We start from the raw sequence: 22,628 nt of genomic DNA on the forward strand, positions 1-22,628 counted from the left end.
GTGGGGGGAGGCTTATGGGGCAGCTGGGTGGGGCCGGGGCGGGCGGGGCCGCGCGGAGGTCCTCAGCTGCAGGTGGCACCGGCCGGAGGCTGGGGCAATGCTGCCAACAGTGGGCGGGGCGGCGGGGCAGCGGGGCGGGGGCACCCTCACCTGTCTGTGTGCGGGGCTCAGCCTGGGCTCCGCGGCCTCCGCTTGCACCGGAAGTGGACCCAGGCTACCGGTGGGCAAGATAGAGGACTGAGCCCAGGCAGGCACGGCTGGCCAGGTAGGGCACCTGAAATGCAGAACCGCCAGGCCGGCTGCCGGCCTTGAATACGCGCTGCTAGGCAGTTTCCAGGAAGACGGGATCTGTCCCAAGAGGGGAGGTAGGGCAGGGTGCCAGATGCCTGGTTGGGTGCGGTCTTACAGGAGAGCCACGTTGAGAGGGTGCAGAGCAGCCCCTGTGTTGGCGGGGCTAGGAATTTGGGGTATAGGGTGGGGATGATGTGTGCCATTCCCTGTGGTCTCCCAAAGAACTCGCACCCCCAAGCAAAGGACCCTGCTCCCTCCACCCTTCACTGCATCCCCTGCCTTCCCCAGCACCACCGCCCCTGCCCCCGGAGTGTCCCATGACCTCTCCCCACACCAGGCACCGTCCCTGTTACAGGTACTTATCTCCTGGTGGTTCCAGCCCAAGGGTGGGGGCTGTATCTGACCAGTTAGGATGCCTGGAGCCTTTGTATGAAACCTCAGACTATAATGCAGGCGTGCACAGAGGCCCCTCAAACAGGATTCCCTGCATTCCCTCCCCACCACGCACCCACAGCGCAGCTGCCACACCAGGCCAAGCCTGCTGGAGGACCGCTGTTCCCTCTCCACCTGTCCCTGATCAAGAGTGCACCGCCCACACTGCTGGGTATTTAGTGGGCCTTAGAAGAGCAGCTGGTATTTTCATGGACAAATATTTGCTCTTTTGGGAAGAGTTGAGTGCAAAGGGATGTAGGGTATGCCTTTTCTGTTGTCCTGGAACTGGTGACTAGGATGCAAACTTAAGTCAAAGCAGTTTTTAGAGAGAGCCGCAATATATCTTACCCAAAGATCACTGTTCCCCTACAAAGGCAACACCACCTGGCGGGTGGGGTCCTGGTCCCTCTTTCTGGAGGTTGGGCTTTGCACCCTCCAGCTGGGACAGAGCCCGAAACAGCTCTGAACACGCTCCAACAGGCTTTCCCAGCACAAACTGCCTTTATTTTGAATCTGGCTGAAGGAAGCTGCTGAGAAATCTGGGTAAATCTTCCTGGGTGTAACCATGCCTTTTGTGCTGAATGAAAGAGCGGCTCTCCACATGCTAACAGCTTAGAACTGAATGTGTGTCGAAGCCTTCATGCATGTAGCATGTTGGGAACAGCGTTTCATGGTGAGGGGAACTCTATAACTTACATGTGTATGGGGCAGCCCTCACTCCAACAGGGTTTTCCTGCACAAACTGCCTTTATTTCGAAATTGGATCTTGCTGAGAAATCTTGGTAAGTGTTCTTAAGTGTAGCCATGCCCATTATGCAGGATGAAAGAGCGGCTCTACACTTTTTCACATCTCAGAGATGAATGTGTGTTGAAGCCGTCATTCATGTAGCGTGTTGGGAACACAGAATTTAGTGGTGAGAACTATGTAAATTACATGTCTATGATGAAGCACTCTCTCGAGCCGGGTATTCCAGTGCATACTGCCTTTATTTCGAAACTGGCTTCTCAGAAGCCTGTGGTCTCCACTGCAGGTCTGTCTCCAAACCCAGGGCCAGCATGGTAACTCTGCTCCCCCTGTCTATTCTGGAAGTTCTAGGTGTCCTCCATGGCCCTTCCACCATTATGTTTTTGGAAAACCCCGCAGATGGAATGGGCCTGAGAACAGGAGAGCTGGATGCCAGAAGCCACTGCCCAGTGTGAGGCTCCTGGGAGGGGCATCACCTCTCCGTGGGCTCTGATCTAACCTCCCCTCTCCCCCACCCCCACCCCTCTCCTCCTGCATTTCCTGATTGATCCCTGGATAATGGTCCATACCAGGAATGACCTGGGAGAGGTTTTATGAGTCTTTAAGTGGAAAAAAAAAAAGAAATCTTTAGACAAGTTACTGAAAGTAACTTCCAGCTTTACCGGGAAAGACCTCATTCCAATGTTTAAGGCTAGTTGACAGGGTGTCAAATTGCTTAACCACTCACATCTGAGCAAGTGCTACCTCTCTCTCCAGCTCCCCGCAGCATCCACCTGTGGCAACTTGGCCAAAAGAAGGCAAGAAAGCTCTTTCCCCTCGCCAGCACCAGCGTGGCTTTGGAGTCAGTGGAGGCTGAGAGAAAGAGCCCCGCCCTGAGGTTTGAGGGGCCTCCAGCCACAGCCAGAGGAGCGGGGGTTTTCAGAGTGGCCCAGCAGGGAAACCAGGCAAGGCCACCTGGCCCAAGTCTTCCCTGCCCAGAGAGCCCCATGAACTGCTTTGGGCCACACTCCCCGTTTGGGCCCCCTGCAAAAAGTTACCACGGGAGCCACACCTGAGAAGGCAGAAGGACAGCCCTTTAGCCTGGGGTCCCAGCAGGTGTGTCCTGTGAGACCTGTGGCCACATAAGTTACTTGTCTCTCCAGGTCACTGAAGGGACTGTGCTGGGCATCTTGGTGGTCAGGGACATGGGAACACCTCTAAACTCTGAAGAAGGACAGAGAGACTCTTCCTGGAAGCAAGGATTCCAGGGAGACACCTTGCCCAGAACTGGGGGACTGTGTCCTGAGTAGACCCCTGGGAGGCAATGTGGGGCTGTGGGGTCCTCTTCTGAGAAGGGAGCAGGTGAGTTTTCCGGGGGTGGGGTCCTGCTTTGTCCAGACATGTCCTTGTGTAAGACTCATTTACAAACACCTCCAAGTCCACCTAGGGGTGGCCCCAGAGGTGGGGGTAGAGGAGGAGAGTGAAGGGTGCAGACTTAGGGCCCCCTGAGCCACCCAGGGAGCCAAGGGTCAGTGGGAACATCTTGGGAGTCTAGTGCAGGGGTGGAGGACGAGCACTAAGAACATGCCAAGTCATGCAATAAAGTGACCCATGACCACGAGACACAGGTGGTCATACACCAAAAGAGGCAGATAGAAATTTAGACCCAGGATCTGAGAACCTTGAGAGGGGCTGGAGGGTCCCAGGAACCCTCAGGAACAGCTCTTCTAGGGGCACAGACATCCCAATACACACATTTCTCATGGAAGCTTTTTGGGGTGCAGAGTGAGTTACCAGGATCCTGAACTTAGTATGGAATCCCACCCCCTTGTTCATCACGGTACCTGGCAATAAATTGCTGTCATTTGTCCCTGGACATGCACAGGGGAGCTGACTGCTGTGGGGGTCACTGCAGGACTAGAATCTTCTGGTGTCTGCTCTGTGACCACAGAAACCCAGGGGGATTTCTCAACGGGAGAACCTGGAGACCATGCCTGCAAGGACCACCCTCATGGGATGGCCAAGGAGCTCGTGGTACCCAGGTCACCAAGTGACGAAGTTGTGAGGTTGCCTGGGGTATCCTGGGGGCATGTAGATTTCTGAGGTCAGCACGTGGGCCCAGCACTGCTGGATGGTCTGCACAAAGAGGGGCCTGCCCTCCTGATGATGGCTCTTAACACCTGCAGGGAAACTGCTCCCAGGGCTCCTGGAGGTCCATATTGAGAGTGTCCTGCCAGCCTTGTGGGGTCACCTTCCCCTGATGCAGAAGCAGACCTCTCTCCCTTGAGGCCCAGGGGACACCTGGCTCAGGTGCCACCTGTGTGCCCTGGACACGCAAAGCCCCAGAGCTCTGGCACAGCCTGGGGTGTGGTGGTGTCCGGGCAAGAAAGGCCCTGGGAAGGGGGTCATTCAAGGGCAGAGGCCACTCTGCAGGGATGCTGGACCTGGCAGCAATGCACTGCTTCAGTACTCCCTTGGGTTGGGTCTCCAACCTGTGGGATGGAAGGGCCACTCCTTCCTGCGGTGCAGTCGGGGGAACTAGATCCATCGTCAAGGTCAGCCCTGAAAATGGAGGCTGCGCTACCTCCATTCCTGGAAAGAAAATCAGTCCCCTCCAGTCCAGGTGATTCAGAAAGTCATTCAGCAATGTTCGGGGCCTCCACTTTAGGCTTTGAATTAGAGCTGAGTGGCTTAGGAGGCCAGATCCCTGTCCGTGGCTCCAGGAGCAGGCTTTCTGCTGGGGGACAGGATCCTCACAAACACCTGTGTCTTTGTGGGACACTCCCCTCTGACAAGCTGGGAGGCAGGGTGCAGTTGTGGGAAATCGTGTTTACATGAGCAGAGGGCCACCATGTGGTGGGGGCACAGGAGACTGTGAGAATGAGTCCCACAGCCTTTCTGGAATCAAAAAACTGGCAAATGTGAAAAAGTGCATAATTTGTTTTATTGAACAGGCTGCTTATGTACGTTTGGAGGACCAGGTTCAAGGACTCAGCATCCCTCCAGGACAATAGCCTCAAGAGAAGAACAGACAGAGCAGGAGGAGATCTGGGGTTTCTCCCAGGAATGAGGTGGAACAGGGATTTCTGCAGATTTGCAAGGAGTCCCCGACCACTGAGCATGGGGTTACAGCCCCACGAGCCCCTGTCATGTTTGGCTTGGGCTCTGGTTCTGGCCTGCTCATGTATTCTTCCAGCAGAGTTCCAGAAACTCAGAGGGTGGAATTAGAGGGGCTACGTTTGGAACCTAGTGAGGAGTTGGAGGGTCCTTTATATTGAGTCCCTTCATCCTAATCACCGTAGCTGAAGCCCAACACCCCCCAGGCCCCCATGGTTGCCGTGGAGGGAGAACAAGCCTGGCAGGCGACCTAGGGGTCCCACTACTGTGTCCTTCCCTTGTCTTCGTTCCCTTTCACCCCGGAAGGTGTGATTGTCTCGTGTCATGGTGGCTTCCACAATGTCCCTCCCAGTAATCTCTCTTCTCCATCAGGTGGGGTTCCCAACCCCGCTCAGCCTTCTCTGCATGGATGCTGAAGGACCAGGCCCACCTGAAGTTCTGAGCTCGAGCAGTAAGGTGGAAACAAAGAAACCAATGGAAAAAAGAAGCAAGTGATTGTGGCAAAGCTCCCCACCACAGAGAAGCTGCCCTGAGTGGAAGGGAGAGTGTGGGCATGCCCGTTTGTTTCCTATCTTCCAGTGCTCTTAGCTTTCTTATTGCCTACCTGCATGGTTACAACAAAATGATCTGCAAAACTGAAAATATTTACTCTCTCGCTTTTACAGAAAAGGCTGGCCAGCCTCTGGTCCGGTACCAGGCAAGAGATTGGAGTTCCTTTCCAGTTTGGAAACATCTTGGCAGGCCCAGGTTTGCAAAGGTCTTTAAGAGTAGTTACGGAGTTTTGCTTTTAAACTTTTTTACGGCTGTATATACTTGTGAGATGTGGTTGTGATGTATAATTCTGAGTCGGGATTTTCTCAAACTGTTTCTCACTTCTTATACCAGACATTCCTAAATTCCAAGTGGAACTGCATATTAAGGAAGCCATGGAATTTAGCAAAAGGATACAGATCTCATTTCCTTTTAAGCATCGATGTACCTCCATCATGGCAGTATTTGTTATGTGTTATTGATAGGGGAACTAAGTAGTAAACAGATTAATAGAAAATAGGGGATTTTAGGTACACAGGTTCATCTTTTCAACATTGTTTGTAATATTTGCAGTTTAAGATGACCATTCCTGAGAAACAGGCAGCCTCTTAGAATGAAATAGCATTTCCTCTGAACCATAATTAATTTTTATTTTGTAGACAGCAGGAAGGGTAATAACACGTCACACATTTGGGGACGTCAAAGAGAAAATGTAACTTTCTGGGAGCGCACTCCCCCGCCTCCCCCTGCCCTTTTTACTGTCCCATTCTCCCTGGAAGGCTCTTTCTTATCTTCTGCTCATGGCTCCAGTAACTCTTTCTTCCTCCTTGTTCCTCAGCTGGTAAGGTTAGTTTTCTACTTTGAACAAGCAAACAAGCCAACAGAAGAGAAATTTCACAAGCAACTCCCAGCACATCCGCTCGCCTTCTGATGTCTGTGACCTCACTCTCGGTGCCCCACCGCTTATTAAAAGTGGCATCGAAAGCCAGTTCCTCCAAAAGTCCCCGAGGCCCCATCCCTCCCATCTTCTCTGGGTTGTCACTCCCAAAACCATCCTCTCTTTCACTGCCTCATCTATTTTGTTCTCCTGCTAGTTGGCACCATCAGTATATAAACGTCCATCCTCTTAAACCAACAGCACTCCTTGACCCTAATTCACCCCCACCAATTGCCACCCTGTGTCTTTGCAGCAAATCTTTAAGGAGTTGTTTAAACTCACTGTCTGCATCTTCTCTTGAGCCATCCCCTTTTACACCCATTCTGGCTTTTCGCCTGATCGCTCGCTCTATGGAAACTGCCCTGTCAAGGCCATCAGTGACCCCATGTTGCTAAATATAGTGGTCAATTTTGACTCCTCATCATGCTTGGCCCCTCGGCAGCATTTGACCCAGCTCTTCCATCCCTCCTACCCCGTGTTCCTGCTTCACTCAACCTCCAGCCCATCTCTCTGTCTGTTTCTGCTTTTGGCCTGCTGGCTGGTCCTTTGCCAATGTCTCCTGTTTTTTCCAAACATATACTGTGGGTGTTCCCCAGGGTGGGTTCCTGGGCCTCTCCTCTCTCTCTCTGCTATTCCTTTGGTGGAAGCAACCCAGCCTTGGAAATTGGCATGCCATCAATTTCTCGATTTCTCCAAAATTCCCTGATTTCCCCTTTCCATCTGAGCCTTTATCCCTGAGACTCACATCACATTCTTTTCCTTTCATTCATCTTGCTTTCACATTCATACATATGTTCTACTATGAAATTACTTTTCCAAATTTTGAATCAGTACATATATATCATGTAAAATGCTCAAATATGTATTATTTCCACTAAGATGCTAATTCTACCTTAGAACATTTCTGCACTTCTGTATTTATGTGAATAAAGCGAATAGTATTTCTACAAGCCTCATAGTTAAACACTGTTAGTTTGGGGCTATTATGTAACATGAAATAATGGTACATCAACATAGTCGTTTTTCATTTATTTTTATGTAACACCGAGATGAGGTTTTTGCCCTGAAGACTGGTTTTATTGAAATTTTACCTACGTTACGGACAGTCAGTTTATGTGAAAGCCCTCATTTCTCCCCTTTTTGATATATGCTCCATTTGGCTATATATAACATATAACTTGGCATGAAACAAAATTCCCAAATCATTCACATAATACAATTAATATGTTTAATTATATTTTTTAAATGTTAAAAAGAAAAAGAAAACAGATTCCTCTACCTATTAGGCACTTCTGTGGCAATATGTAACACACCCCTTAACCATGACATTGAAGAACTGAGCTGATACCAGCCCCTTTCCACCTGCTCAGCCCCACCTTTTCCCATCCCCTTTCCCATCCGGAGAGGACATCCCTCCCATTGTCCAGGCCCAGATGTTGGAACCATGTCCTTTCTCTCTCTTTCTTTTACACTCACAGACAGCAAATCCAGCTTGTTAGAAAATTTTGGATATTCTGTCTTAATTAAATACCTGCTCTCTGCTCCCCGCCCTCCTAAGAGCCACCTTCAGCCTTTCCTGGATACCAATAGCCTTCTGTTTCCATCTTTGCTTTCCTACAATCTCTCATCCACACAGAGTCAGAGGGAGCCTGTAAAAACATACATTGGGGGTGGTGGGTGTTGCTCAGTGGTAGGGCGCATGCTTAGCATGCTTGAGATCCTGGGTTCAATCACCAGCACATTCATTAAAATAAATAAATTACTTCCCCCCAAAAAACACAAACACAAAAGCATAAGTTGGACTACATCACCCCTCCCCTCAAAACTCACTAAACGGGTCACCATGTCATTAGGAGCCAAAGTCGTCACAAAGGCCTCAGAACCCGGCGTGCTCTGCCTCTCTGCCCACACTCTCCCCCTCACTCTGGGGGCCTCTGGCTCTGGCTCTTCCTTCTTCCTCCGGATCTATTCTGCTTCAAGTTCATTACTCCGTGAGATCTGCCAGGATTGCCTTATTCTCTCCTGCCTGCCTCCCACCCCACCACCATCACCCGAGTTTGCTCATATCACTCTTTTTTAAAAATTTATCCAAACTCTTGCTACCCCAACATGCTGCCTGTTTCCTCTGCTAAAATTCTGAGCCCCCAGTGATGGGGAGTCATGTCTATTTTGTTGACTGATAAAGCCCGAGAGCCTTGGGAACGGTCTAGTTAGGAGATTCCCGTATGTAGTAGGAGCTTATACACATTTGCTGAATGAATGTAGATGCCCTGGTCCAATCCGATGGAGCACTTCTGTGACGTGCTCAAAGAATAACTCTCCTTTCCACCTGAGAGGGGGTGACAACATCCCTGGTGATTAAAGGCAAGAATTTTTTGCTTTATGCTGTTAACCTTAGGCGGGGAGACTGGGGGATCTTCATATATATTTTTAAATTTGGTTCACTCTGCAGTTGGTCTTTGGTCTCTGTATAATTTTGAGAAACTCTTTATGAGTGATCATTCTTTGATCAGATTGAACAGGTTCCAGGGGGAAGGACCAAGCCTGTCCCATCAGCCATTCTATGTGTCTTGTCCTGGGACCCAGTGGATGCTCAGCATGTAAGTGAACCGACAGGAGTGAGTGAAGAGATGGGAGCATCTCATTATTGTGGCGGATCTCTGTCCAATGCCTTGAGATTTGGGGAAGGGTTTACGAGTGCAGAAGGGAGAGGTCAGGTCCTCTGTGCTTTTCCTGAGTGCCCTGGCCTTACCCATTCCCCCAGCCCCCTCTGGGCAGCCAAGCCAAGGAGCTGGGCCACCAGGGGTTGTGCTGATCAATAATCCACCTTCACCCCAATTCCGGGGGTAGGTACACATGGTTGTAGACACTGGAGTCAGGTCCTTGGAGGAATTCCTCACCGAACTATGTTTTGGACCTTTTATTTTTCTCTAGAACCTCCAGCTGAAGAAGATTGTTTTAGACACATGAAAGTTGAGGACACCTTCTGTCCCCTCGCAACCCAGGTGGGGCTGGGAGTCTGCTGTTTCTATAGCCGGTGGGCTCGTGTTGATTTGGGCATCCCTGTGCCTGAATTCCTGCAGTACACTCGGTGGTAAGGTTGGGGGTGCCTGGCAGGGAGGGAAGCGGGTTGGGAGACTGTACAGCTGGGCTGATGTTAACCTGGGGTGAGCGGGAGCTTGCTGATGCATGGCATCTCGGGGCAGGGAACTCTCCACACTCAAGAGGGGTTCCCACTCCCGCAGGGTCCCTTTGATCAGGGTGCTGGGCTGTCAGGGGACCACAGGGGTCCCAGTGAGGATTAGGGTGCCTTCAGGCAATGGGAAGTGTGGGGTCCAGTGGCAATTGAATTAACTGTGCACCCAAACCCAGCCCCCACCTCTTTCAGCCTGTTTCCTAATCTGCAAAACTGGAATGTTATTAAACATCTCACGGGGTCATTGATGGGCTGGGACAGACTAGACAGTCAGGAGCTGGAATTCCTCTGTCCCCTGATTGTTTGCCTTCTTTCTGACTATTTGCTCTCACAAGCTCAGTCTCTCTGTCTCTCGCTCTTTCACTTCTAAGTGTCTCTCATGCTCTGGTTTCATTTGATTTCCAACCACCGCCCCTCCCCTCCGCCAAACTCCAGATGAGTGAACTTGATTTCTATGTGTCAGTTCCAAATTCCCAGGAAAGATGCTCTGTCACCCTCTGGATCTGCTGTCCAACCCATGAGTTGTGGCCAGAGGAGCGAGTCCTTCTGGGACCAGCAGAGGGTCTCTGCCGAGCCCCCAGCCACCACTGTGGGAGCACATAGCTCTCCATGGAGGAAGTACTGGCTGTGACCTTGTGTCACTAAGTGTGAATTTATGTCTTCTCTTGAACCACCTTCATCCTCCTAAACAAAGATGAAAATTAAACACTCCCGGGATTTGTGTCATGGAACACTCAGGTTGGGGGCTAATGGGGCTGGAATTTCTGCTGTATTTAAGGGGCTACACTGAATCCCCAACGAGAGCCTACAAAGGGAACAGCACCGGCCCCACCCGGCACTTAGGGCGCTGAGTCTGCGTGACGGTGAGCCAGGCTTCTGACCACAGCTCAGGGGTCTGGTTTGACCAATTAGCCTTTGAAACCAACCAGCTTTGGATTCCTCAATCCCACCCTGAGGTTTTACCTGAACCATCAGCTTCTGTATCTCTGAAGACAGATGCTGAGGACCCTTCACGTAAGCCGTTCGCACAGCCCTGTTCAGGCCTTTGTGCTGCACGGTCTGCCTGGCGAGCTGACCGAGGTTGGTATTTTACTGATGTTAGAAGTAGTCTGGTTTCCCGATGTACTGTTTCACTGAACAAGCAACAGAAGCCACTTCTCGCTGATAAAAGCAGAAAAGGGACATAATGAAAAGATACTGGGAGGGTGTGTGGAGTGGCCAGGACCGGAGCCAACCCAGGAGCTGTAGGAGGTGTTAGGGAGCCCCAGGCACCAGGCTGGGAGGGGTGCTACCGGGCCCCCTGCCACCCCAGAAGGGACCCCCCTCCACCCGACCCTCCACCTCACTCACTGCAGGTTCATGTCCCGGCAGGGCCAGGTCACACTGAAGCCACCAGCACACACCTCAGTTGGGGAGCTGGCCCCGTCTGAGCTGCGGGCGTGCCTGGTGTGGGGAGAGGCCCAGTTAGAGGAAGGCAGTTCCCCTACTGTTCCGAGTTAAGGTGCAAGTCAGTGCCCATCACTCAGGAGAGCCAGGCTGGACGGACCTCATTGTGGTGACTAGGCTGTCTGAGTTCACTTATTACTTTCTACGTTTGAAGGCCCTGGAGGGAGAAAAAGTGAAGGTTCTAGTACTTATTTTGTGTTTCCCACGTACCAGGTGTGGTAAACAAGCCACTTCAGACAAGGCCCGGAGCAACCACGTAAATAGGCCACGGAGCAAGTCGTGCAGTCAGGCCTCTGTGGTCCCGAAACCCGTGTCCCCATCGGCTCCATAGTTACCAGTGGAAACTAGGGGGATTTATGGGACTGTGTGCTCCTGTGAGGGCTGGGATATGTGTGTTTAAGTCCACATCTTCAGAAACTCGGCTAGAACCACAGCCACTGATTGCACGGTGGCAGAGGAAGGGAGGATTCCAGCCTCTGGTCCAGCTCGTGTGGAGCTCAGAAGTTCTTCCTCCTGTCCTGAAAATAACACCAGATCTGAGGGAGCTGCAAACCCACTGCTCTTCTTAGATCCCAGAAGACTGAGGGGGAAAGCTGCTTCCAACCCAGAGAGGTTGCAAAGGGAACAGCGGGCAGGCTTGGAGAGTCACAGCTCCCAAGGCAGAACCTGCTTTTGTAAGAACCCCGGGGGCAGGCAGATTTAACAGGTCCCTGAGGCCAGCAGGAGGCTCAGTGTGGGGAAATCAGAGTGTGACAACTCCAGGGGGCCAGTCAGAGGGGCCCCATGCTCTTTTTCATGTATTTTACATCCAGGACCGTGTCCTGTTCTCAGAATGAAGGTCAGAGGATAACTCCTCATGCTTCCTGCCTGGAGAGGAGAAAATAACTGTATTGAAATACACCCAGAACATTCTGTTTCATTGGGGGAAGTTGTTTTTTGTTTGTTTTTTTAATGAGAAATTATTTTACCAGAGCCTAACCAACCTGGGAGAAGGGAAATCCCTTCTGTGTCACCCAAATTGGGGTGGGGGGAAAGAGACACACTTGTGGAGGTCACAGCTCAGGGCACAGGCTCAATGAGAACTAATCACAGGACTGCAGATGCCCTGCTCTGTCCCGCTCCCCCAACACCTTACCTCCATGTCAGTAGGGCCCGTGTGTAATAACAGGAATAATACTAACAGAAGTAAATGTCTCAGGAGTGTCTAGGGAAAACCCAAAGACAGCGGGGAGATGAAAACAAGGACACACAGGCTGTTTTAGCCTCTCACACCAATAGCTGTAGCAAACTACACACAGCCCAGCCCCAGTAGATAAACAGACAACCTCACAGAAGAAATTATTTATTTTGGTTCTCTTACCCAGTGCATTCCATGGTGCATCCTCGCCTAGAATTGAGTGGAAGTAAGTCCATCTCAGAAGGGACATAACTGAAGAGGGATGGCTTCCCAGACTCTGAGGGGCAGAGAGAGCACCAGCCTGGGTTAGAGAAAGGTGAGGGGTGGGGTAGGGTGTGGGCTGCCTTCTTCCCCATATAAGGAACCTTCCTGAGGCCAGCACAGTAGGAGGGAGGGCCATGGGGTGGAAGCAGCCAGACTTCATCCTGAGAACTGTTGGGATGCCTCAAAGGGACCATTCAGGTGCCCAAACTGGGCCCTGATTGAGGGAGCCAGTCGGTCTGACTCAGAGCCCAGGACTGAGGTGGGCTCACAGCAGGCCGGTATTACTTGGCCGGATCCATTTCACTTCTCCGAAGCCCTGTGTAAAACATGAAGCGTGGACGGCCTGGTGAGCACAGCTCTGCCCTCAAGACCAGTTTCAACTCCTCTCTTCCCAGAGAACAGCATCTCTGAACCCGTCCTGGGTGACCTCACAGAGATCACCCTAGTGGCCCAGGCTAGTGACCGGGAACATGTACCTTCCTGCAGGCAACCCCTGACGTCCACTGATGCATCATATACTGGCAAAGAGTGAGTCACTGTGCATTGGTCTAACAGCAGAGACTCTGCCAAAGGCCCAAGAGGTGGTGTGTGGGACATGCAGGGGTGCAGAAGTGTAAGCAGCGCAAAAGTGTAACTGGTGACAGGGGTGCAGGGGCTGTGGAGGGCGCAGGCATTTCAGGGGATGTGGGGGTGGAGGGATGCAGAATTGCAGAGAGTAGCAGGGGTGCAGAGGTGCAGGGAGTGTAGGGATGCAGGGAGGTGCTCAGGGACCTGGCCAGGATAAGAAGGCAAGTGCACATCCTTGCAGTCAGCCTGACCCCGGTAGGCTATTGCAATGCTTTTGGGCGGCGGCGGCGGCGGTGGCGGTTGGGAGGCTGCCCGGGCAAGCCGATCGATTTCTTCTCTTCCCTGCAGCCTGGCCTGGGGTGGGGCTTGGCCGCCGGAGATTCGCCAGATGTTGCACTCCAGGTAAGCTTGCTCCTGGTAGGTGGGGCGGTTAGGTCAGAGGGCGGTGGCAGCGGCAGAGGGGCGGAGCGGGTCTACCCCTGGTGAACGGGTGGAATAGCTGCCTTGTCCCGGCTGCTGGGCCTGGGAGCGGCCTCTTCTTCCCCAGGTCGCCGGACACTCCTGTCCCACTCAGCTTGCTGAGTGCGGAGTGGGGGCGGGGCCGTTAAGGTGCGGGACCCACGGGGGGAGGGAGGCTGCCGCGGGGGAGCCGATCAATTCGCTCCGCTCTCCCCGGAGGCGGAGCCAGGGGCGGCTTCTGCTGCCCTAGAGGCGGGACGCGGGTCTCCAGATGAACTTGCTCCTGGGAGGCGGCGGCGGAGGCGGCAGGGGCAGGGGATGTGTTCCAGGGAGTTGCTCCATTTCTTCTCTCCCCCACGGCCTGGCTTGGGGGCGACGTCTGCCGCCGGAGATTTGCCTGAGGTCCGACTCCAGGTGAGCTTGCTCCTGGGAGATGGGTGCGGTGCGGTCAGGGGGCTGGTAAGGTGGTGGCTGCAGGCATAGGGAGGCTGCCCCGGAGGAGATTGTGGATTAGCTCCATGTCTGCACCGCGTGGCCTGAAGGCGGCCTCTGCTGCTCCAGGTCCCGGGACACCCCTGTCCCACTTTGCCTGCTGGGGGCGGGAGGCAGGGTAGTCAGGGTGCAGGGGTGGCGGTGGTCGGGGGCCTGCAGCGGGGGAGCGGACCATTTGCTCCCATCTTCCCCGCGTCTTGTCCTGGGGGCGGTCGCTGTTGCCCTGTGTTATGAGACGCGTGTATCCTAGTCGGCCTGACCCCGGGAGTTGGACTTGGTACTTTGGGGGTGGTGGCAGCAGCGGCAGGTTTTCCCATGGAACTTGTCCATTTGCTCCCACTTCCCCCCATGGTTTGCCCTGGGGGCGGTCCCTGTTGTCCCAAGTTCGTCGGACGTCCATCTCCAGGTCAGCCTGCTCCCTAGAGAAGGCCACTGTGAGGTCATGGGCAAGAGTGGTGGCTGCTGCGGGGGTAGGGGCTGCCTTGGGGAGCTGGTGGATTGGCTCCCGTCTCCCTGATGGCCTGGTGTGGGAGTGGCCTCTCCTGCCCCAGGTCACCAGACGCACCTGTCCCACTCAGCCTGCTGGGGGAGGGGCGCCCTGGGCGGTGCCTTTAAGGTGCGGGGGTGGCGATGGCGGGGGTAGAAGACCTGCAGCGCGGAGCCTGTCAATTTGCTCTCCTCTTCCCCGTGACCAATCCTGGGGGCGTCCTCTGCTGCCCAAGAAGCCGGATGCCCGTCTCCAGGTCAGCTTGCTCCTGGGAGACGGGCCCGATGTGGTCGAGGGGCAGAGGCAGTTGCGACGGCCGGCTGCCCCGCCTAATGGGGCCACTTCTTCTCCTCTCCCCTGACCTGGCCTGGGGACGTCCTCTCTGGCGCAAGATTCGCCTGACACCCCACACCTGGTCTGATTGCTCCAGGAAGGTGGGCGCGGTGAGATCAGGAGGTGGAGAGGACAGGGGCTGCCCCTGGAGAGCTGGAGGATAAGCTCCAATCTCTCTGCAGGCCTGACGTGGGGGCGGCCTCTGCTGCCCCTCGTTCCCAGGTCACACTTCTTCGGGTCATATTTCCCCGGGGTTGCGGTAGGGTGCGGGGGCGTCGGGGTGTTGGCGGGGGTATGGAGCCTGCCGCTCGGGAGCTGGGGGTTTAGCTCCCATCTTTTCCGCAGATTGGCCTGAGGGCAGCCTCTGTTGCTCCAGGTCGCAAAGCAATTTCTCTGACAGCTTAGCCACCGGAGGTGGGCAGGATGGGCTGAGAGGGCTGAGGCATGCGCCAAGGCAGCGACGGAGGGGGCTGTCCCTGGCCAGCTGGTCAATTTGTTCCCATCTCAACCTTTGCTGCCGCAGTTTCGCAGAACGCCCTTCTCCAGTTTATTCTTCTCCAGGGAGGTGGGCGCAGTGCATGCAGCCCTAGGTCTGGGCTCTCCCTTGGGAGGGGCAGAACTCTCTTGTTCTCCTTTGTCTTTATTCTTCAGCGAAGTGGTTACTGGACGCAATTCTTAATTCTGAGAAAGTGTAGCCTGTGTTATGGAAGAGCTGCTGGACAGTGAGGTTTCTGGGTGGATTTTCACATCAGCTGATGCCCCAGTCAGGCAGGAAAGCTATTACTCAGAGCTTCTTAGTCTGGGGTTGGGGATGGCCCCGCCATCCTCACCATGCTTTTTAAAAATGTGTTACTCCCCTCTTTTTCCTAGGTGACATTTTAGGTTATTGGGTCTCAGATTGCTGACACACTCATCCCTGTTCTCAGACATCTTTTAAACTTGGGTGAAGTGATAAGTAGGGGAAGATGATTTACTGAAAGGTAAGAATACTTAAATTCGCATTAAAGCTACATTCTGTCAATCTTTCTAAAATGATTTTCCTCTGATTCTAAATCCACGACCTAGTGAATGTTGTACTCCTGTGTAAATTATTGATCTTCACATCACATTTGTTGAGTGGTCAACGAGATTTGTTAATTAGATTATTCCTGAAAGGAAAAGTTCAGGCTTTTCAGAATTCCTTGTCTGATGTCACCCAGGCAGTCACAGTAGAAGACAGAGCTGATATAAAAATCCCTCAGCTGCCTGAACTGCAAAGCTTCTGGGATTACTGATCCCTGAAATGCAGGTGACTCTTGATGGTAATCTGGGGGATGGTTTAAATGATCAGATTCTTCCAGTCCTATAAATGGGTTCCGTGGCCCCAGCCCCGGGAGAACTGGACATAAGGGCCATATCGTGTGTGGTGGGATGGGAAGGCAAGGTGTAAGAGCTGGAATCACTGAGATTCCACACTCGCTAAACACAGACTCCAGAGCCTAATTGTTGTCAGGTTCTGTTCTGGATTTGAGAGTGTGTTCATACATGATTCTTGCCCTTCTGGAGTCACTGCCTGGGTGGAAGTAACCTTTACATAGATCTGTGGAGGATGACATTTAAGTAGATGGGCTGTTATGGTTCTCAATGTGCCCAGGCTTGCTCTTCCAGGCACTCGTGGGACTAACGCGAGTCATGTTATTCACTCATTCACTGATTTATTACCCTTGAATTGATCACTCGTCCCACAGTAAGTGAAACAAGGTAACAGGAAGCTGAGTTTTGTCCCCTCTCCTATCACTGATTGTTTTTCAGTCGGGCGCCCTGCGTATGCATTGTGAAACGGTATTTCGTGCCCAATGGGGCAGCACTGTCAGTTCTGAGAATCAGGGGAGACACATGGGTAGGACAGCACCCTGACACACATGGCACCCCCCATCCCATGAGACAGAATTGTCGATGCTCAGGTGACCCGATGTAGACTGTGGTGCTAAACCTGAGCATGTTTAGTTATCCTGGTGGCTATGAAAATACAGACTACCTGTCGCTACCTCTGGAGACTCTGAGGGTGTGCACCCCAGAATTCTGCATTTTAAGAAGCACTTTAACGAATCCTGATGAAGAGATCTGAGTGTCCCACGGAGAAACACTGGTGTGCGAGGCACCAATATTGAGGATTCTCAGGGAACGATGTCTTTTTAGGATGGTCCATGGGCCCTCACTTTAGACTTTTGCCTTGGGTTTAATTGTATGTGTTCAGAAGTGATGTCTTTCGATTCCAGTGCATGTCAGCATGCTCTGTGCAGGGATTTACTCTCAGTAGATGGCAAAAACTATGATTCTTCAGGTCACCGAGCTACACTGTGAACGATATTTTATTTTGGTTTTCTTTGTAGCAATGCAGAGTCTCCCGAGAAGAGATTTAGACTCAACAGCTTTGTGTCAGACTTTGGAAGACCGCTGCTGCCCAAGGTGTTCTCTGGCAGTGCAATGACGAATCTAGGTCCCTCTTTCACTGCTACATCAATGAAGTGGACCACTTGGACAAGGCCAAAGCTGGTATCCCTACCATAGCCCTTTACAGTGTTATTCGGCTCCAGGAAGCCATCAGATGCAGCAGGTGGCCAGAGGAGGAGCCGAACAGACTCATGAAATGTGACATCCCCAACTTTATCAACACGGACCAGAACTCTGCCTTTGTGGAAGATGATTTCCTGATTTTGTAACTACCGATTGTTCTAGAAAATAAGCCAGTTGCCCAGAACTCCCACAAAGACTTGAATTGAGAAACGTGCTTTCTCAGGTATCTTTCTGAAGATGTGAAGTCTGTCTTTGTATGGAAGGAAGTCCCCTTTCACAAAACTGAATGTGTTTGTGTCTGAGAGAGGGAAATGGAGACAGAAAGACGAAGAAGCAGAAGAGAGCCCCCTCAGAAGAGATCTAGTTAAGGTGAGTTTTTGTGCCTTTAAAAAACATTTGGGGTTTTAGGGGGAACAAAGTATTTACACTGTCTTATTCTCCTCATTGGAAACCTTGGCCCCGTCGTCAGAGTCAGCGGCCTTGAACGGGGGTTGCACGCTGCGTTTCATCTGGCACTGCGACTTCCACGCTCTGCCTTTAGCACGTTGCTTTGCCTGTCAGGGTTGCCACCCTTTTAACTGTAAGGTGAGGAGTCTGGAGTAGATGATGCACCCCAGCTCTGCTGTTTTGCAAATTTCTGATTTCGTATTCGGATGAGTCTGGGATACACCCAGAGCAGTATAAACCAGGCCCTACCTCCTGCCTATTGCTGGGGCATCCCTCAGGTCTGTGCCTTCTACTCAACCCTTTACTGAGCCCAGCTTTTGTCAGGAGCCCAAGTGCCTACCGGGATGGCAGGGGACTTGTCTTTCGTGGTCACGGTGGCCAAGAATTCTATTGGTGTGCTGAAACAACTCTTCTGAGATCCTCCACCCACCCCTGCTCAAACCTAATGACAGCACTACGGTTCCTTTCCTAGGAGGAGAATCAATCCATGGTGCATTTTATGACAATCCTGTCCCCAGGGATGCACGGAAGTTTATCAGCTGAGTGAGGGGAGGTGCCTCTGTGTCCCTGTATCTCTGTCTGCTCACAGTTCGCTGCCACCGGCTACTGAACAAGAAAAGTGCTATTCACCATGTTGTGTGTTTTCCAAATGTGTAGGTGATGGTCTTGTGGCTCGTGCGTGGGCTTTGATTTGGGATGGTGAAGGGCTTATAAATACCTCATCAACATGTATTCGAGGTGGCCTGGTGCCACACAGATTTGATTCATGAAGGCATCAAGCCTGCACACTGGTTTGGAAACAACTTGGTTTTGATCATTCACACTGCATGCATGACTCGCTGCTAATCTCTGGGTGGTTTTTTCATTTCAGATTTATTCACCCCATGTCTTGCTTAAGCTGAAAAATACATTTATTTCACCAGAATATTCTCTGATTCTTTGTTTACACACATCCAGTTTTTTTAATTCCTTTAAAAATGATTCTGTGTTTATAATGCCTCCTAATTTCTATCATCTCTATGTTGCCAGTGGCCTGAGACATGCACCAGATTTGATGCCGGAACAGTTCCACCAAAAGAAATCCCTTTGCCGTAATATCTTTTGAGGAAAATATTATTCTTTAAGGCTCTAACAGTAAATCGTAGAAGAAAGCATGGAACATTTCTTGTAGTTAATACATGTTCATGCGAAAAGAAATGATATTTTCATTAAACAATGTTGATTTTAATAACTTTTACAAATGTGAACATTATTATTCATAATTTAAGTAACCAGATAAAACCACAGTTATTTATTATGAAGATTGAAAACTATTTACACGGTCTCTTAATTAGAAGTAGCTTTATTAGAAGACTGAAGGGTATTTAAAAGATGGAAAAATACCCATGATGACACCATCATTTTTATTAACTAAATATGAAGAACTGTGCAGGGATAAGATTTAACCCTCTGCAAACTGCCAAGTTAGCATGAGGTAGTTTGTGGATGCTGCCAGAGGACAGGACACTCCCCCAGGATCAGAGACAAAGGACTTCCTGCCAGCACAGCAGGCAGCCTGTGGTTCAAGTTCATATTGGTTCCTGAGTTCCTTTCCTATTGCTGTTGTAACAAAGGACCACAGACTCAGTGGCTTAAAGCAATACACATTCATCTTCTCACTGTTCTAGGGTGCAGTAGTGCAAAGTCAATGTCAGTGGGCTAAAACCAACGAGTGGCCAAGGCTAAGTTCCACACCGAGGCTCTTGGGAGGGATTCATCATCCTACCTTTCCCAGCTTGCAGAGGTGCTCACACTCCTTGGCCCAGGGTCCTGTGTCACTGTGACCTCTGCTGCCACTTTACATCTCTGTCTCTGACTATATAGATATAGAGGAAGAGTCTTCTACATCTGGTATGGACCCTTTTTCCTACATGGACATTGTATCCCTATTTATGTGCAGAAGAAAACCCCTTCCCTCCAGGGTGCGGTGGCATCAGCTCACAAGATGACCACTCTGGGCTTTAAGTGTCCTCTTTGTATTGTCATCAGGGAACTTCTCTCTCCATAGTTAGCTCTGTGTTAATTTGTTGTTATATTTTACCCAGAATTACTGAAAGTTTTACTTAAAAGGGATCCTAATTAGCTCTGTTTACCTGTTTCCAGAGCTGAAAGCTTCAGTTCTAGAGTATCAGTTTGATTTTTCCTAAAAATACATTCCAGTATATTTCTCTGGTGAAAGTCTCTACCCTGTTATCTATTGTCCCATCATTTCCTTATTTTCTTGAATATATTAAAAGTATTTTATAGCCTTTATTGGTAACTCTGATGCCTACATCACCTGGGGTTTGCATCCTTTGTCTAATGCTCCTTATTCTCATGTTATCTGTCATATAGTCTGGACATGTTGCATGTCTAGAAATTCTTTATTACATGGCAGACATTGCAAATGAAAAATCCATGTTATCTTCCGTGAGAGCTTTTCTACCTTCCCGTTAGGCAGACAGTGTGAGGGACTGATCATGTCACTCCAATCAGGCGCTGAGGTGGATCAGGACTAAAGTGCCTTTTTTCTTAAAACAGCTTTGAGGTATACTTGGCAAAATAATTTTCACACGTTTAAAGTGTACAGCTTAATACGTTTTGACGTAAGTATATCCCCAAGGAACCATGACCACACTCAAGACAGTGAACATACCCATCACCCACAAAGCTTCTCTCCTGACTTTTGTTGTCCCTCCCTCCCTCCCCGTCTCTTCCCCTGGGAACCATTGATCTGCTTTCTATCACAACATATTGGTTTGCATTTTCAAGATCCTTATATGAATGGATTCATGCAGTATCTACTCTATGTTGTCTGACTTCTTTCATTCAGTGTAATTGAGAATCATCTGTGTTGCTGTATTAATAGCTTGTTTGTCTTATAGTAGAGTATTGTTTAGTGCTGAGTTTTTACTGAAGAGTTTATTGTGAGCAGTGTTTGTATAGACCATCATTTCTTTCTGCATTTACTTCTTGATGGATGCATGGGTTATTTACAACTTGTGCTATTATAAATAAAATAGCAGTGAATATTTGGTTACAAGTCTTTGTATGGACATATGCTTTTCCTTTCTAAAGCACCAGATGAGGAATGTCTGGATTATATGGTACACAGGTGTTTACCTTTTTAAAAGAATCTGTTAAAGACTTTTCCAAAATGGTTGTACTATTGTAAATTCCTCGTGGTGTGTATCAGTTCTGGTTGCTCTACTTCCTTGCCAGCACCTTGTAAGGTCAGTCTTTCTAACTGTATTCATTCTAGTATGTATGTGAATTAGTATCTCACTGTGGTTTTTAAAAGTATTTCTCTAATGACTAATGACACCTTTAATCAGCATCTTTTCATATGCTTATTATCCATCTGGATATCTTTACTGAAGTGTGTTTTCTGGCCTCATTCATTCAGGTGTTTGAATTATTATTGAATTTTGAGACCTCTTTATTCTGGATCAGATACAAAGAGAGACCTTTATCAGATATATGATCTGCAAATAGCTTCTGTCTATGGCTTGTCTTTTCATTTGCTTAGCAGTGTTTAGAAGAGCATTGAAGAGTCTTCATGTTCATAAAGTTCACTCTATCAGTTTCTTTTTAAAATAGATGATACTTTTGGTGTCATAGCAAAGAAAAATTTGCCAAACCCAAGGCCATAAACCTTAAGCCTATGCTTGTTCTCCTAGCTGTTTTATAGTTTTAGATTTCCTATTAAGATCTATGATCCATTTTGAGGTAAATTTTGTATATTTTGTGAGGTGTGGATCAAAGTTCATTTTTTTTTTTTTTGCGTATCACGATCTAATTGTTCCAGCACTACATGCTGAAAAGATCCTTTCTCCACCGCATCCTTTTTGAGAATCAATTGTCTGTATAAGTCTTGGTTTAGTTCTGAACATTCTATTGTGTTCCATTATTCTATTTTCCTGTTTTACACCAACACCATAATTTCTGATTACTGTAGCTTTATAAAAAAATGTTTGAAAATCAGATAGTGCAAGTCTTCCAACTTTGTTTTTCTTGTTCAAAGTTGTTTTGGATTTTTGGGATCCTTTGAATTTTTATATGAATTATAGAATAAGTTTTTAAATTCCTTACATCCTGTTCTGCCAAAATTCCACCCATGTCTTTGGCCGTCTCCAAAGCCACATTTTCTGAAGAAGTCTCTCTAGATCCCAGGTGAAAGGAATTTCTCTTTCGTCTGTGCTCAAATCACATTTGATATTATTTGATTACATTTAATCATATTTGCCTGTATGTACTTGTCTGATCTTTCCAGCCATTTAGTAAATCTCAAAAGATTAGGAATCTTGACTTGGTTCCCTCTGTGTGCTGAGAAACTAGTTCTATGCTTTGCAGGAGTGAGCCCTGCAGTAAGAGGTATCTGCAGCACACATCTAGCTCATTGCTTGAATATTGTCAAGGAATTCTGCAGATTTAGAATTGTTTATTGATTGTTGTCTCCAAGACGGCTCAGTCTTTTTTATTTCTATTGCTACTGCTGCAGTTTCAAAGAACAATGGGCTAGTTATTTTCCAAATATCAAATCATACTCTAATTGTGTTGTCACGCAACTTATGTGCTGCTGTGTCTTAACAACCTGCTTAGTGTTCACAGGCTCCTTCACTCATGGAAAATTTGGGAGAATGTCATATCCTTAGAGATAGCAATGCTGTCTTTGGCGACCTGAGCAGCAGTATCTGAATTCACTCCTGCTGTTTTTCCAGTGTCCCCTCTAGACCTCCTCCAGCCCTCCATGGGGGGCCCTGCAGTTCTGCCCTAGAAAAGCCTGTTGCTTCTCAGGAAGACTTCCCTATGAAACATAACCATGTCCTTCTTGTGGGGACATTCAGTCCAGAGACCTGAAAGCAGGGGAAAATATTTAGCCTGCTTTTGGTAGAACCTAAATTCTTCCATACTTGTTAGAAGCAATTTCAATGAGGAAACTGTTTTGGCATCTAACAAATCAGCATAAATGACTGATGAGGAAGATCAGCTTCCCCATCCCACTCAGTCGTCATGTTGATGTGACACACACATTGGCAAACATTTTCTCCTGTGAGCAACGTAAAGTTCAAGACGTTATGAATGGCTTTTTGTTTTTATTTCTTAGTCTTTCCACATTCACTGTGTCTCGTGAGATTATATGAATCCTGCTTA

The 22,628-nt window shown here is 49.6% G+C and overlaps 2 long non-coding RNA genes across 2 annotated transcripts; both read left to right on the plus strand.

Moving 5' to 3' along the window:
* Positions 1–61: 61 nt before the first annotated feature.
* Positions 62–10,091, plus strand: LOC140694837 (uncharacterized). Its single transcript, XR_012070480.1, has 9 exons — positions 62–265; positions 2,225–2,345; positions 2,611–2,809; positions 4,402–4,518; positions 4,937–5,111; positions 5,230–5,311; positions 8,546–8,632; positions 8,967–9,126; positions 10,007–10,091. It is a non-coding gene; the product is annotated as an uncharacterized lncRNA (long non-coding RNA).
* Positions 10,092–12,081: 1,990 nt separating this feature from the next.
* On the plus strand, positions 12,082–17,100 carry LOC140694836 (uncharacterized). The gene is made up of 6 exons (XR_012070479.1): positions 12,082–12,167; positions 12,511–12,643; positions 13,031–13,084; positions 13,361–13,555; positions 15,324–15,433; positions 16,826–17,100. It is a non-coding gene; the product is annotated as an uncharacterized lncRNA (long non-coding RNA).
* The last annotated feature ends 5,528 nt before the right edge of the window (positions 17,101–22,628 follow it).

This window comes from Vicugna pacos, unplaced genomic scaffold, assembly GCF_048564905.1.
Source record: "Vicugna pacos unplaced genomic scaffold, VicPac4 scaffold_105, whole genome shotgun sequence".
Taxonomy (NCBI): domain Eukaryota; kingdom Metazoa; phylum Chordata; class Mammalia; order Artiodactyla; family Camelidae; genus Vicugna; species Vicugna pacos.